The following is a 15,201-nucleotide window of genomic DNA, read 5'->3' as shown; positions in this document are numbered from 1 at the left end:
ATGCCAACCCAAAAAATACCTTCAGAGACACCCGTAGAGCATCTTTATAATCACCCATTTACGTTGTGACATTTGATAGCACACAAAGTGTTCCTCCGGTATTCGGGAGTTGCATAATCTCATAGTCTGAGGAACATGTATAAGTCATGAAGAAAGCAGTAGCAATCAAACTGTAACGATCATAATGCTAAGCTAATGAATGGGTCTTGTCCATCACATCATTCTCCTAATGATGTGATCCCGTCATCAAATGACAACACATGTCTATGGTTAGGAAACATAACCATCTTTGATAAACGAGCTAGTCAAGTAGAGGCATAATGGGGTCACTTATGTTTTGTCTATGTATTCACACATGTACTAAGTTTCTGGTTAATACAATTCTAGCATGAATAATAAACATTTATCATGAAATAAGGAAATAAATGATAACTTTATTATTGCCTCTAGGGCATATTTCCTTCAGTCTCCCACTTGCACTAGAGTCAATAATCTAGATTACAAAGTAATGATTCTAACACCCATGGAGTTTTGGTGCTGATCATGTTTTGCTCATGGAAGAGGCTTAGTCAATGGGTCTGCAACATTCAAATCCGTATGTATCTTGCAAATCTCTATGTCCCCTTTCGACACTTGATGACGGATGGAATTGAAGCGTCTCTTGATGTGCTTGGTTCTCTTGTGAAATCTAGATTCCTTTGCCAAGGCAATTGCACCAGTATTGTCACAAAAGATTTTCATTGGACCCGATGCACTAGGTATGACACATAGATCGGATATGAACTCCTTCATCCAGACTCCTTCATTTGCTGCTTCCGAAGCAACTATGTACTCTGCTTCACACGTAGATCCCGCTACGACACTTTGCTTGGAACTGCACCAACTGACAGCTCCACCATTCAATAAAAAATACATATCCGGATTGTGACTTAGAGTCATCTGGATCAGTGTCAAAGCTTGCATCGATGTAACCATTTACGACGAGCTCTTTGTCACCTCCATAAACGAGAAACATATCCTTAGTCCTTTTCAGGTATTTCAGGATGTTCTTGACCGCTGTCCAGTGCTCCACTCCGGGATTACTTTGGTACCTCCCTGCTATACTTATAGCAAGGCACACATCAGGTCTGGTACACAACATTGCATACATGATAGAACCTATGGCTGAAGCATAGGAATGCCTTCCATTTTCTCTCTATCTTCTGCAGTGGTCGGGCATTGAGTCTGACTCAATTTCACACCTTGTAACACAGGCAAGAACCCTTTCTTTGACTGATCCATTTGAACTTCTTCAAAACTTTATCAAGGTATGTGCTTTGTGAAAGTCCAATTAAGCGTCTTGATCTATCTCTATAGATCTTGATGCCCAATATGTAAGCAGCTTCACCGAGGTCTTTCATAGAAAAACTCTTATTCAAGTATCCTTTTATGCTATCCAAAAATTCTATATCACTTCCAATTAACAATATGTCACCCACATATAATATTAGAAATGCTACACAGCTCCCACTCACTTTCTTGTAAATACATGCTTCTCCAAAAGTATGTATAAAACCATATGCATTGATCACACTATCAAAACGTTTATTCCAACTCCGAGAGGCTTGCACCAGTCCATAAATGGATCGCTGGAGCTTGCACACTTTGTTAGCACCCTTTGGATCGACAAAACCTTTTGGTTGTATCATGTACAACTCTTCTTCCAGAAATCCATTTAGGAATGTAGTTTTGACATCCATTTGCCAAATTTCATAATCATAAAATGCGTCAATTGCTAACATGATTCGGACAGACTTAAGCATTGCTACGGGTGAGAATGTCTCATCGTAGTCAACTCCTTGAACTTGTCGAAAACCTTTTGCAACAAGTCGAGATTTGTAGACAGTAACATTACCGTCAGCGTCAGTCTTCTTCCTGAAGATCCATTTATTTTCTACGGCTTGCCGATCATCGGGAAAATCCACCAAAGTCCACACTTTGTTCTCATACATGGATCCCATCTCAGATTTCATGGCCTCAAGCCATTTCGCGGAATCTGGGCTCATCATCGCTTCCTCATAGTTCATAGGTTCACCATGGTCTAGTAACATGACTTCCAGAACAGGATTACCGTACCACTCTGGTGCGGACCGTACTCTGGAAGACCTACGAGGTTCTGTAGTAACTTGATTTGAAGTTTCATGATCATCATCATTAGCTTCCTCACTAATTGGTGTAGGAATCACTGGAACTGATTTCTGTGGTAAACTACTTTCCAATTCGAGAGAAGGTACAATTACCTCATCAAGTTCTACTTTCCTCCCACTCACTTCTTTCGAGAGAAAACTCCTTCTCTAGAAAGGATCCATTCTTAGCAACGAATATTTTGCCTTCGGATCTGTGATAGAAGGTGTACCCAACAGTTTCCTTTGGGTATCCTATGAAGACACACTTCTCCGATTTGGGTACGAGCTTATCAGGTTGAAGCTTTTTCACATAAGCATCGCAGCCCAAACTTTCAGAAATGACAACTTTGGTTTCTTGCCAAACCATAGTTCATAAGGCGTCGTCTCAACGGATTTTGATGGTGCCCTATTTAAAGGGAATGCAGTCATCTCTAAAGCATAACCCCAAAACGATAGCTGTAAATCAGTAAGAGACATCATAGATCGCACCATATCTAATAAAGTACGGTTATGATACGTCCATTTTGCATCATGTTTTCTTATTGTTATTTATAATGTTTTTATCCATAATAATGCTTTTTGGAGTAATTCTACTGCCTTTTCTCTCATAATTTGCAAGGAACACACAAAGAGGGAGAATTCCGGCAGCTGGAAATCTGGACCTGGAAAAGCTACGTCAGGCTACCTATTCTGCACAACTCCAAATGAGCTGAAACTTGAAAGAGATTTTTATGGAATATATAAGAAATATTGGAGCCCATAACTACCAGAGGGGGGTCACCAGGTGGGCACAACCCACCTGGGAGCGCTAGGCCCACCTAGCGCGCCCTGGTGGGTTGTGGCCTCCTCGGCCCACCTCCGGTGCCCATCTTCTGGTATAGAAGTCATTTTCACCTAGAAAAAATAAGGAGAAGACTTTCGGGACGGAACACCGCCGCCTCGAGGCGGAACTTGGGCAGGAGCACTTTTGCCCTCCGGTGGAGCGATTCTGCCGGGGGAACTTCCCTCCCGGAGGGGGAAATCATCGTCATCATCATCACCAACAACTCTCCCATCTTGGGGAGGGCAATATCCATCAACATCTTCACAAGCACCATCTCATCTCAAACCCTAGTTTATCTCTTGTACTCAATCTTGTTACCGGAACTATAGATTGGTGCTAGGGGGTGACTAGTAGTGTTGATTACATCTTGTAGTTGATTACTATACGGTTTATTTGGTGGAAGATTATATGTTCAGATCCATTATGCATATTAATACCCCTCTGATCATGAGCATGTTTATTTTTTGTGAGTAGTTACTTTTGTTCTTGAGGTCACGGGAGAAATCATGTTGCAAGTAATCATGTAAATGTGATATGTGTTCGATATTTTTGTAGTATGTATGTTGTGATTCCCTTAGTGGTGTCATGTGGACGTTGACTACATGACACGTCACCATACTTGGGCCTAAGGGAATGCATTGTGGAGTAGTAAATAGATGGTGGGTTGCGAGAGTGATAGAAACTTAAACCTCAGTTTATGCACTATTCCGCAAGGGACCGTTTGGATCCTAGAGTTTAATGCTATGGTTAGAATTTATTCTTAATACTTTTCTCGTAGTTGCGGATGCTTGCGGGAGGGTTAATCATAAGTAGGAGGTTTGTTCAAGTAAGAACAGCACCTAAGCACCAGTCCACCCACATATCAAATTATCAAAGTAGCGAACACAAATCAAACCAACATGATGAAAGTGACTAGATGAAATTCCCGTGTACCCTCAAGAACGCTTTGCTTATCATAAGAGACCGTTTTGGCCTGTCCTTTGCCTCAAAAGGATTGGGCTACCTTGCTGCACTTTGGTTACTACTATCGTTACTTGCTCATTACAAATTATCTTGCTATCAAACTACTCGCTACTTACAATTTCAGCACTTGCAGACATTACCTTACTGAAAACTACTTGCCATTTCCTTCTGCTCCTCGTTGGGTTCGACACTCTTACTTATCGAAAAGAGCTACAATTAATCCCCTATACTTGTGGGTCATCAAGGCTATTTTCTGGCGCCGTTGCCGGGGAGTGAAGCGCCTTTGGTAAGTGGAATTCGGTAAGGAAACATTTATATAGTGTGCTGAAATTTATTGTCACTTGTTACTATGGAAAACAATCCTTTGAGGGGTTTGTTTGGGGTATCTTCACCTCGTCCGAAACCACAATTAGTTACCCCTCAACCTACTGCACCTACTGAAAATATTGAATATGAAATCCCTTCGGGTATGATAGAACAACTGCTAGCTAATCCTTATGCAGGAGATGGAACTGAACATCCTGATATGCACTTGATACATGTGGAACAAATTTGTGGATTTTTTAAGCTTGCAGGTTTACCCAGGGATGAAGTAATGAAAAAGGTTTTCCCTTTATCTTTGAAGGGAAAAGCATCGGCATGGTATAGGCTATGCGATGATATTGGATCATGGAATTGGAATCGTTTGAAATTGGAGTTCCACCAAAAAATTTATCCTATGCATCTAGTTCATCGTGATCGGAATTATATATACAATTTTTGGCCTCGTGAAGGAGAAAGTATCGCTCTACCTTGGGGGAGGCTTAAGTCAATGTTATATTCATGCCCCAATCATGAGCTCTCAAGAGAAATTATTATTCAGAATTTTTATGCTTGGCTTTCTCGTAATGATCAAACCATGCTATACACTTCTTGTGCTGGTTCTTTTATGAAGAAAACTATTGAATTCCGATGGGATCTTTTGGAAAGAATTAAACGCAACTTTGAAGATTGGGAACTCGACGAAGGTAAAGAGTCAGGTATTTAACTTAAGTATGATTGTGTTGTTTAGCACTAAATATGGACTTCACTCTGAGATAGTAGCCTCCTTTCGCGAATCATTTGCTACTCATGTTGAACTCCCTAAGGAGAAGTGGTTTAGATATCATCCACCTATTAAAGAAGAAATTAAAAAACCAGTACCAGTTAAAGAAGAAACTATACTTTATAATGTTGATCCAGTTGTTCCTTCTGCTTATATTGAGAAACCACCTTTCCCTGTTAGGATAAAAGAACATGCTAAAGCTTCAACTATGGTAAACAAAAGCTATATGTTAGAACACCTAAACCTGATGAACAAATTAAAGTAGAACCTAGCATTGCTATGGTTAAAGATCTCTTGGAAGAAGATATGGATGGGCATGTTATTTACTTCTGTGAAGAAGCTGCTAGAATTGCTAAACCTGATGGAAAAGATAAACATAGACCTGTTGTTGGCATACCTGTTATTTCAGTTAAAATAGGAGATCACTGTTATCATGGTTTATGTGACATGGGTGCTAGTGTGAGTGCTATTCCTTACACTCTATATCAAGAAATTATAAAAGACATATCACCTACCGAGTTAGAAGACATAGATGTTACTATTAAACTTGCAAATAGAGACACCATATCACCCTGTGGGATTATAAGAGATGTTGAAGTCTTGTGTGGGAAAATAAAATATCCTACTGATTTTCTTGTTCTTGGTACCCTGCAAGATGACTTCTATCCCATTATCTTTGGTAGACCTTTCTTGAACACAGTAAATGCTAAGATAGATTGCAAGAAACAAACTGTGGGTGTTAGCTTTGGTGATGAGTCTCATGAGTTTAATTTTTCCAAGTTTAGTAGAAATCATCATGAAAAAGAATTGCCTAGTAAGGATGAATTAATTGGTCTTGCTTCTATTGCTGTGCCACCTACTGATCCTTTAGAACAATACTTGCTAGACCATGAGAATGATTTACATATGCATGAAAGAAATGAAATAGATAAGATCTTGTTTGAACAACGTCCTCTACTTAAACACAATTTGCCTATTGAAACTCTTGGAGGTCCTCCTCCACCTAAGGGTGATCCTGTGTTTGAATTAAAACAATTGCCAGACACTTTGAAATATGCTTATCTTGATGAAAAGAAGATATATCCTGTTATTATCAGTGCTAACCTTTTAGAACATGAAGAAGAAAGATTATTGAAAGTTCTAAGGAAGCACCGAGCTACTATTGGATATACTCTTGTTGATCTAAAGGGCATTAGTCCCACTCTATGTCAGCACAAAATTAATGTGGAACCTGATGCTAAACCCGTTGTTGATCACCAACGTCGGTTAAATCCGAAGATGAAATAGGTGGTAAGAACGGAAATATTAAAACTTCTGGAAGCAGGTATAATTTATCCCATAGCTGATAGTAGATGGGTAAGTCCTTTTCATTGTGTCCCTAATAAGGGAGGTATAACTGGTGTTCCTAATGATAAGAATGAGCTTATCCCACAAAGAATTGTTACACGCTATAGAATGGTAATTGATTTCAGAAAATTAAACAAAGCAACTAGAAAAGATCATTACCCTTTGCCTTTTATTGATCAAATGCTTGAAATATTATCTAAACACACACAATTTTGCTTCCTTGATGGATATTCTGGCTTTTCACAAATACCTGTATCTCAACCTGATCAAGAAAAGACTACTTTTACTTGTCCCTTTGGAACTTATGCTTATAGACGTATGCCTTTTGGTTTATGTAATCACTACAATAAAAATACACTTCCGTGATGATACGTGTTTGTCACAGTAGGTCGCGTTTTCTGTCATGCATGTACATCCATGACAAATTTATGACAGAATCAAGATAGTCATACCTGTGCTGTCGTAGAAGTGTTCCATGACATTGCCAAAATTACCATCACGGAAGTGTCCACTTCCATGACGATAAATCGCGCGTCACAGAAGTGCTTTCGTCAAGGGTGACCGACACATGGCATCCACCGTAACGGAACGCCATTAAGCTATCGGGACGGATTTTGGATCCGATAACCCGTTAACAGCCCTGACCAATGGGAAATTTCCACGTGTAAAATTCTGATTGGCCGAAGGCAACACCTGTCAGCTTGTCAGTGGGCCAGATGTCGCCCGTCCATTGGAGGAGACATGCCTATGATACGTCGAGACGTGGCTGGGCCCAACAGAGGCCCATATAGGTTAAAAAGGCCGGCCCAGTCTAAGGCCTGTAGAACTTAATCAGGTACTAGTGGGCCATCCCAATAACGGCCTGCTTAATAAAGGCCCATTTACGGCCCGAAGCCAGATCTGGCCCGTTAATTGTTCGCCCAATATTTGGGCCCATTACCGGCCCGAAGCCAGATCTGGCCCGTTAATTGTTCGCCCAATATTTGGGCCCATTTGCGGCCTGAAGCCAGATCTGGCCTGTTAATTGTTCGTCGAATATTTGGGCCGAACTACAGCCTAGTGACTTTCGGCCTGTTAGAGGCCTGATGTAGACATGGGCCCATTTCAGCCCGGTGTGACTTTCACCCTGGGAATGGCCCGTGCTGCCCATGGGCCATATATGGTCTGACGGGACATCGGGCCCACTAACGGCCCGTGCTAAAGGTGGCAACAGTTAAGCCCAACGTGACTTTGGGCCTGTTAAAGGCTTATCGCGTAATTTGGCCCGTTGATGCCTGTGCTAAGCTTTCGGCCTCTTAAAGGCCCATGATATCAGTGGGCCAACTAAGGCCCGAGATATGTTTCGGCCTGGTAATGGCCCGTGAGCTAACTGGGCCCAAAACGACCCGGTCTACATTTCGGCGTGCTGAAGGCCCATCGACGACTAGTGAAAATTGAGGCCCAACATGCATTTTGGCCTGCTAAAGGCCCGTGGTTTCATCTCGGCCGTAACAGGCCAGTACAATATTCAGCCTGTTAATGGCCCAACGCTACCTGGGCCAAACTAAGCGCTGGGTCGACAAAAGGCCCAACTAAAATATAGGCCGGTGTAAGTTTGGGCCTGGCGCAATGTGTGAAGGCCCCAATCATTCGGGCCCAAGAAAGACGCAGGCCGGCCCAATTGTGGCCCGCTAAAAACCTGGCCCGTTAGAGTCGAATGTTTCGGTCCGGTTGACTACATCTGATTTTTTTTCAGATAGCGAATGATGGCAGTAACTAGTAGGAATTAAGAACAAACCTACTCTATACAATAAAGAAATTACGACATAGTAACTAAGAATAAACCTACACTATACAATAAAGGATTTAAGGTATATTACATCCACTGGGCATCGAAGTTCGCCACCAGTGATCATAAAGCGCAACGAAGAAGCAGATTACAAAAACTGGGCACCATTGCAGCGTAACAAAATAATACTGAACCGAGACCACTTCCAAGACAGTTCAAGAAAGGTTAGCCTTGCGGGAGAACTGCTGCGCAAGCTGCTGAGCAAGGCTGTGAGACCGGCCTAGCATGTCGGTCATAGCTTCCAGGTGTAGCTGTTTAGCGATGAGGTTCTCATTGGTGTTCTCCGCAATCTTTCTTAGAGATAGGACTTCAAGTCGAAGTTGAGTTGCAGAATGCCTTTCTGCTAGAACTTGGGATTGAAGAAGTCGAACTAATTCAGACAACGAATTCTGTGAGCTTGTCTGACTGTTAGTCTCAAGTAACTTGAACACTGCATCAAGACAAGACTTTGGGGTTGTCTCGCTATCTTCAAGATGTTTTGCCTTCTTTGCTGCAATATATGTTGGGTTTGTCTCACAACCTTCAACAGACTTGTGCATGCCATCAGGCATATCACCCTGAAACAAAGCAGAGAGATGACAGGTTTTGCACATGTATAAACAAAGATGATAACTATTCTGTCAATTCTATCCAATTTGAAATTAGAAAATAAAGAGTAAGTTCAAAATATCAATAGCATAATTTGGCATTGTTCATAATGCGGGGAGCTTCACCACACTACTGGATTACCGTGTCAACATAACAAGCATAGATGAAGGGCAAAGAAAATCATTGTATCTATTTTGGATAATGTGCACGCCATGTTGTTCATATCATCAGCCACATCAGTAAGATAAAACAGGAGATGACAAGGTGCAAATGTGGGCTGCTTCACCACATACTGGATTATAGATCCACAAAAACAAGCATACATATAGGGAGTATTAAGTAATGTGCATGGTATGAATAAGGAATTTGGTTTTACAAGTAAAACTTAGAACTTACGGTTCTTACGAACATGCATTTTGGTAGAAACAGCAAACTAAACAGCAGTAAACGATAGGGAGTATGAGCAAATTAAACAGCAGTTGAGGATAAAGGCTTTAGAAGGACTGACTTACATTAACAGTTAACACCAGCTTTATAATGCCCTTCTCCATGTCAAGGGAAGGATAACTCAAGAATTTCAGCACAGAATCTTCTTCATAAGCATTGCCTGTACTCTACATTTTGTAGAGAGTAATTATAGATATGATAATACTGGAAGGGATAGAGGATAATGAAGATAAGATGCAGATTGATGCTACATAATCAACTACCAATCCCTGGAAGTACAAGCGTTACAGGACAAAATGTACTGACAAGAGCAATGGGCTACACTTCTGCACTGGCATTGTCTGTGTATTCTACTTGTTGGTAAGATTAAATATAGATCTGATCTTTTTTAGTAAACGGTGGGCGAGGGAGATAAGATGCAGAATGCTACAAAATGAACCAATCCCTCTTCCCATAATACAAGAGTGTTTTGAACACTGGTGTACTGTACAAAACGTTCTTATATTATGGGACGGAGGGAGTAGCTGTTAATGTAAGTACAGTGATAGACCACGTTCAGTCCTTACAAGAGGACTGCAGAGCTAAACCTCTTCAAAAGCATTGGGTTGATTCTAAATTTATGTAAGAGTCCATACGGATCTTATAATGTCCACCAAATGGACGATTACGAGGCTAACATGTGAAGTGATGCTACATAATCAAACAGCTATGGAAGCAAGTATGGTCATACAGGGCAAGAGGTACTCACAAGAGCAATGCAGTGTGTAGTATAGTTGCGAGATTCTGTGGTCCCTTGAGAACGAATGTTCTTCTTCTAACAATTTTCGTACAAGTGAGACATTAAGGCAAATGCATAAATGTAGTTCAAATTGTGATGTGATATCATAGACAGTACCTTACGCTGCAGCCGAGACCAATGTGTAACAAGATTATTCCAGTCACCGTCGGATAAATGTAGCACCGGAGACTTTACAGAAATTTCGTTCAGAGGCTTGCCATCGAAGTGCGCTTGCCTCAGGTAGGAACGATACTTCATCAACGAGTGCTTGAAAAGCGCAACCAACCCTTGGTCGTCATCACAATCCAGTTTGCTCCTCGCCTATTTAAAAGAATGAAATCTTGTGTCTTCTGTCAGCAGAAACATATGCAGTAATGACCATGAATAACATTAGTACATTACTTACGCGTAAGTTGCGGAGGAAGACTGGAAATTGTTCTGTGTCTGCGGTATAATCTTTCCATGAAGGAAAGATGGCGCACAAAGTTCCTGACAACAACATAAGCTTCGTCTTCTAAACTGGGAAGAAATGGAACATGGGTTCTATTTGCTGCAATTGGGGCTCTCTCTGGTTCGAAAAGGGATTTGGCAACTGGATTTGGTGTACTCTTTGCTGGAATGGGGGTTTTGCGTCGTACAGCTGGTGCTATGTCAACTGGCATAATCATACTGTTTGCTGCAGTTGGGGTCTGCTGAGTTGGGGCATCAGAAATGACCAGTGTAGTAGGGCTAGAGTCTGCTAGAGTTGGGGTATTTTGTGGGTCAGGTGATATTGCAACTACACCTAATGGGCTATTTGATTTATCAGGTGCCACTACCTTTTCCAAATACTTTGCTTGTGCTCCTCCACGGTCAGCAATCGCCCTCTTCCTTTTGAACGTCTGATACACAAGAACAGCATTTGAATGGATAAATATGGTATGATGACAGATGGAATATGTACTGAAAATGGATAGGCAGGGCGTATTCACATACACGATGTGTAAACTAAGCTAATGGCAGTTCAACAAAGTAGAAGCATGCAAAGCATCAGTTGCAAGATATGTGCGAGCAATGTAACCTTGGAAAGTTAGAGCAAGTACCTTGATGGGTGAATAAGATAGGGCATCTTCCTCTGACTCCTCCACTAGGGAGCTACATTGACTTAGGTCTCCCTCTAGCTCAGAAGCACTGTTAGGATCATATTCTGAGCATGAATCTGTAGGTGGAGAGCGTTTGCATTGCATTGTATCCAGACTTGATTTCATTCCCTTAATGCCAAGTTTGACAGCCATGGCATTGTTCTGCTTTATTCTTTTCATGCGCGCAAGCTCATAATCATTATGATGCTATTCAGAATCTGAGATTCATGAAAACATAAAAAGTAGTCAGATTATCTATGGAATGCATTGCGGATTCAACTCGGAGAGTGTCTCCCTATAAACCCCTGCATATGCAAAGTTCACCTCCCCAACCGTGCTGACCAGACCACACACAGAAATACAAACCCCTTATGTCTCTATAACAGGCAGGCACACATTTCAAAACTGAAGTAGGAACATTAGAATCATATGAAATTCGTATTTGAACAAATAAACTAAGAAATTATGAGTGGCGTAATGTTTAGCTTTAAGGGTGGAGTGTTGGTAGTGTGACACAAAGCAAGTAGGCAGATTGTATTCCATGTAAAAGATCGAAACCTATGTAAAAGCTGGAAATGACACTTTCTTTCTATACAATGCAGTGTTCGTTACCCACACATGATGGAAGAGATCACATAGAGAAATACTATTCACTCATGTCTACGATTCCAGTATTTAGAAACAGGGTGGTCCACCCTAAAATAATATTGACAACAAATATGACAAGGCAAGCATAGATGTAGTGAATCAATCATTTACTTGTGAGCTTACTAGGACAAGTATGCAGAATTGTAACTGCAGTAAGAGACCGTCCAAAATCTGAATGAAGAAGTTTGTCTAGCACTTTTTGTTTGCAACTAATCGACGTGAATAATTGGATATTATATCGAATGAGTAAGAAAGACAAGTAAAATTGTCAACAAACCTGGCTTGCAGTAGTAATCTGGGTCAATGTCACTACGACCAACAATCCAAAATGACTAGTTTCTATTCCGAGGGCCGGAATTTTGAAAACCCTGTGAACTTTAGAGGTACTAAAGATTACCGAAATACATCTGAACCATTAAGTGTAGGTAGCACTGAGCACACAACAAACCCTAATGACAGTCCTGCCTAATGAGTAATGAATCAATTAGAAAATGGGTGATGAGGAGTGGCTGCTGAGTGTTGAGGACGTATCTCAGGATAAATCGGGTTGGCTTGGTGGGTGCTGCACGCCTGAGCCCTGAACGGACTGGGAAGGTAGGCACGGCAGCGCGCCCGGGCAGCGGTGACGCTGTTGGGCGAGCGGCTCCTGGCCTCCTGTTAGTCCGGCGTCTCCTCCTAGAGTCATGTCATCCGGGGACGGCAAGTCGCCGGCGAGGCAGGCGGCTGGGGGCGAGTAGAGATCGGAAGCGCGCAGCAGAACAGAGGGGAATCGGGGCCTGGGACGACCCAAAATCCCAGGGTGGGCCGGCCCACCGTGCGCACCCTGTAGAGATACACACCCGAGTGGCGAACATGCATTTTTGAAACTAATTTAGGAACATTTAGCTGACCAATTAAACAACTCTATTTTAATAATATCAGATTCGTATTTGAACAACTAAGCTTGTTTAGCTTGATGGGTGGAGCAGTGTTATTATGACACGAAGCACGTATTCTGATCGTATAGTGATCATAAAAGGGGGAAACTCTAAGCATATATTTTTTTAGCAAAAGAGGGTTTCCCCTCCGATTTCTATTAAAGAAACCACCACGGAACCAACATGATCAATTAAACCCTAAGCATGATCAATTAAACCGTATTATGGCTGTGCCATGGCAGATTTGAAGCTGCAAACCGGAGAAATGATATTTAGCATCCATTGTTTGCTTCGAACTAAGAACTAAATTCTAAGAGCTGAAAAGAAAGTAGAGTAACCAAGTTAAGATCTATTTTCTGGTTGAGATCAAAAAGTTGAGGAGATATGAAGTACCACCTCTCTTGCGGCGCCGTGTAGGCATCGGGGGTGCGATGGCTGTCGGTGGCGTTGAAGCAGATCTGCGACGGTAGACGGGTGCATCGGGGGATAAGTCCCGTTGCGATGGAAGAGAAGGTCGTGTGAGCGGCCCCAACAAAGAGGACGACGACGCCGATGAAGCGAGAGGACGCGATGCAAGGCTATTGGTCCGTCGCCGTGGATGAGAAACGTCCATCTCTAGCAGTGGATGACGCGGTCTTGGTAGGCGCTCCGGCATGGTGGAGGACGGTGGCGATGGATGTGGTGGAGGACGGCGGCGATGGATGGGGTGGCGGACGGAGGCTGGTGTGGGGATGGGGTGTTCTAGCGCGGACGGTGTATGAATGGGAAAATGGAGGGAGAGGTACGGGGAACCATGTTTTTGGGACGCGCCTGTCTAAAATATGGGAAAGTTATGAACTTAGCCCCCGTTTAAAATTTGGATGTCTCGTTGGTTGGGGATAGGACGGTAATCTCGCATCTCGCCAATATTTGCCCAGAGCGATTTCGGGCGAGGAGAGGGTGGTTGGCACACATGGTTGGCGCCCACGGTGTATGAACGGGGCTGACAGGTAGGGCGGTTGTGTCACGTCTGAGTGAAGTTACAAACCTGCCCCTATTGACGGTGTATGAACGGGGCTGACAGGTAGGGCGGTTGTGTCACGTCTGAGTGAAGTTACAAACCTGCCCCTATTGAAAATATTTGCCTACATCGATTTCGGCCGAGTCGAGTTTGTTTTGCCGCCCACCGTGTATGAATGGGGAATGGAGGGAGAAACAGAGGTCTTTCGGACGAGCTTGAATCAAATGAGTTTTGCCGCCCATGTTTGACGCCCACCGTGTCGGAATGGGCTCAGAGGCGATCGTGTCACGTCTAATTGAAGTTACTAACCTACCCCTATTTAGAGCAGTGGAAATCGGGCCGATGGATTGTTCGTGTAATGGGTAGACAGTAATTTCCATCTCCCAAACACTTGGCTTCGGGCAACCGACGTGGGTGTGGACATTTTGCTGCTTCTTTCGAATTTTGGGACAATAAGCATCCACGTTTACCCTGGCAACTAAATTCGAATCCATTTTGTATTCCTATATGAATCTTTATAAATCATTCTATGTGTTTTTATATATCTTCAAAAGGACGACAAAGATGTATTCCACTGTCATATATGAATATGGTTTACAAATGCCGATACTCAAATTCAGAAACTAGAATCCAGTTTAAGGTGAATTCGAATATTTGGAACACTTCATGTCCAACTCAAATGTCACACGCAGCATAATGTGTACTCCCATTTAGATATGTACACCAGCGATGTATCAAGATTCAAATACCGAGTCAATCAACCAAGAATGTACAGAACTAACAGACATATAAACACTTATAGAGTATATGGATCAATAATATCAACTAACATACATAAGCCAGGCCGCTGTACTTTTTTTGGCTACAACAGCATCCTTTTTTAGCCAGCATCTTGGCCCTTTCCAATGCGTGCCACTTATGGTCCATCTATACAACTACTATTGCTGAATGCACATTCAGCCCGATTGGCATATTTGTAGGTCTGGCACAGCAATCCAAATGAAATGTTTCCGAGCATTATCAATTAATACAGACTTATGCTCAAATAAAATTACAAAAAACAATTATTACAAGATCTCTAAAACAAATGGTTTGATTGATTACATGAACAGACAACACAAAGGTTATTCAACTATGGAAAGAACATTTTGTTGGGGAACGTAGTAATTTCAAAAAATTTCCTACGCACACGTAAGATCATGGTGATGCATAGCAACGAGAGGGGAGAGTGTTGTCCACTTACCCTCGTAGACCGAAAGCGGAAGCGTTAACACAACGCGGTTGATGTAGTCGTACGTCTTCACGATCCGACCGATCAAGTATCGAACGCACGGCACCTCCGAGTTCAGCACACGTTCAGCTCGATGACGTCCCTCGAACTTCGATCCAGCCGAGTGTTGAGGGAGAGTTTCGTCAGCACGACGGCGTGGTGACGATGATGATGTTCTACCGACGCAGGGCTTCGCCTAAGCACCGCTACGATATTATCGAG

The sequence above is a fragment of the Aegilops tauschii genome, chromosome 5, assembly GCF_002575655.3.
Source record: "Aegilops tauschii subsp. strangulata cultivar AL8/78 chromosome 5, Aet v6.0, whole genome shotgun sequence".
Lineage (NCBI taxonomy): Eukaryota > Viridiplantae > Streptophyta > Magnoliopsida > Poales > Poaceae > Aegilops > Aegilops tauschii.
Note: the sequence above shows the minus strand (reverse complement) of the source record.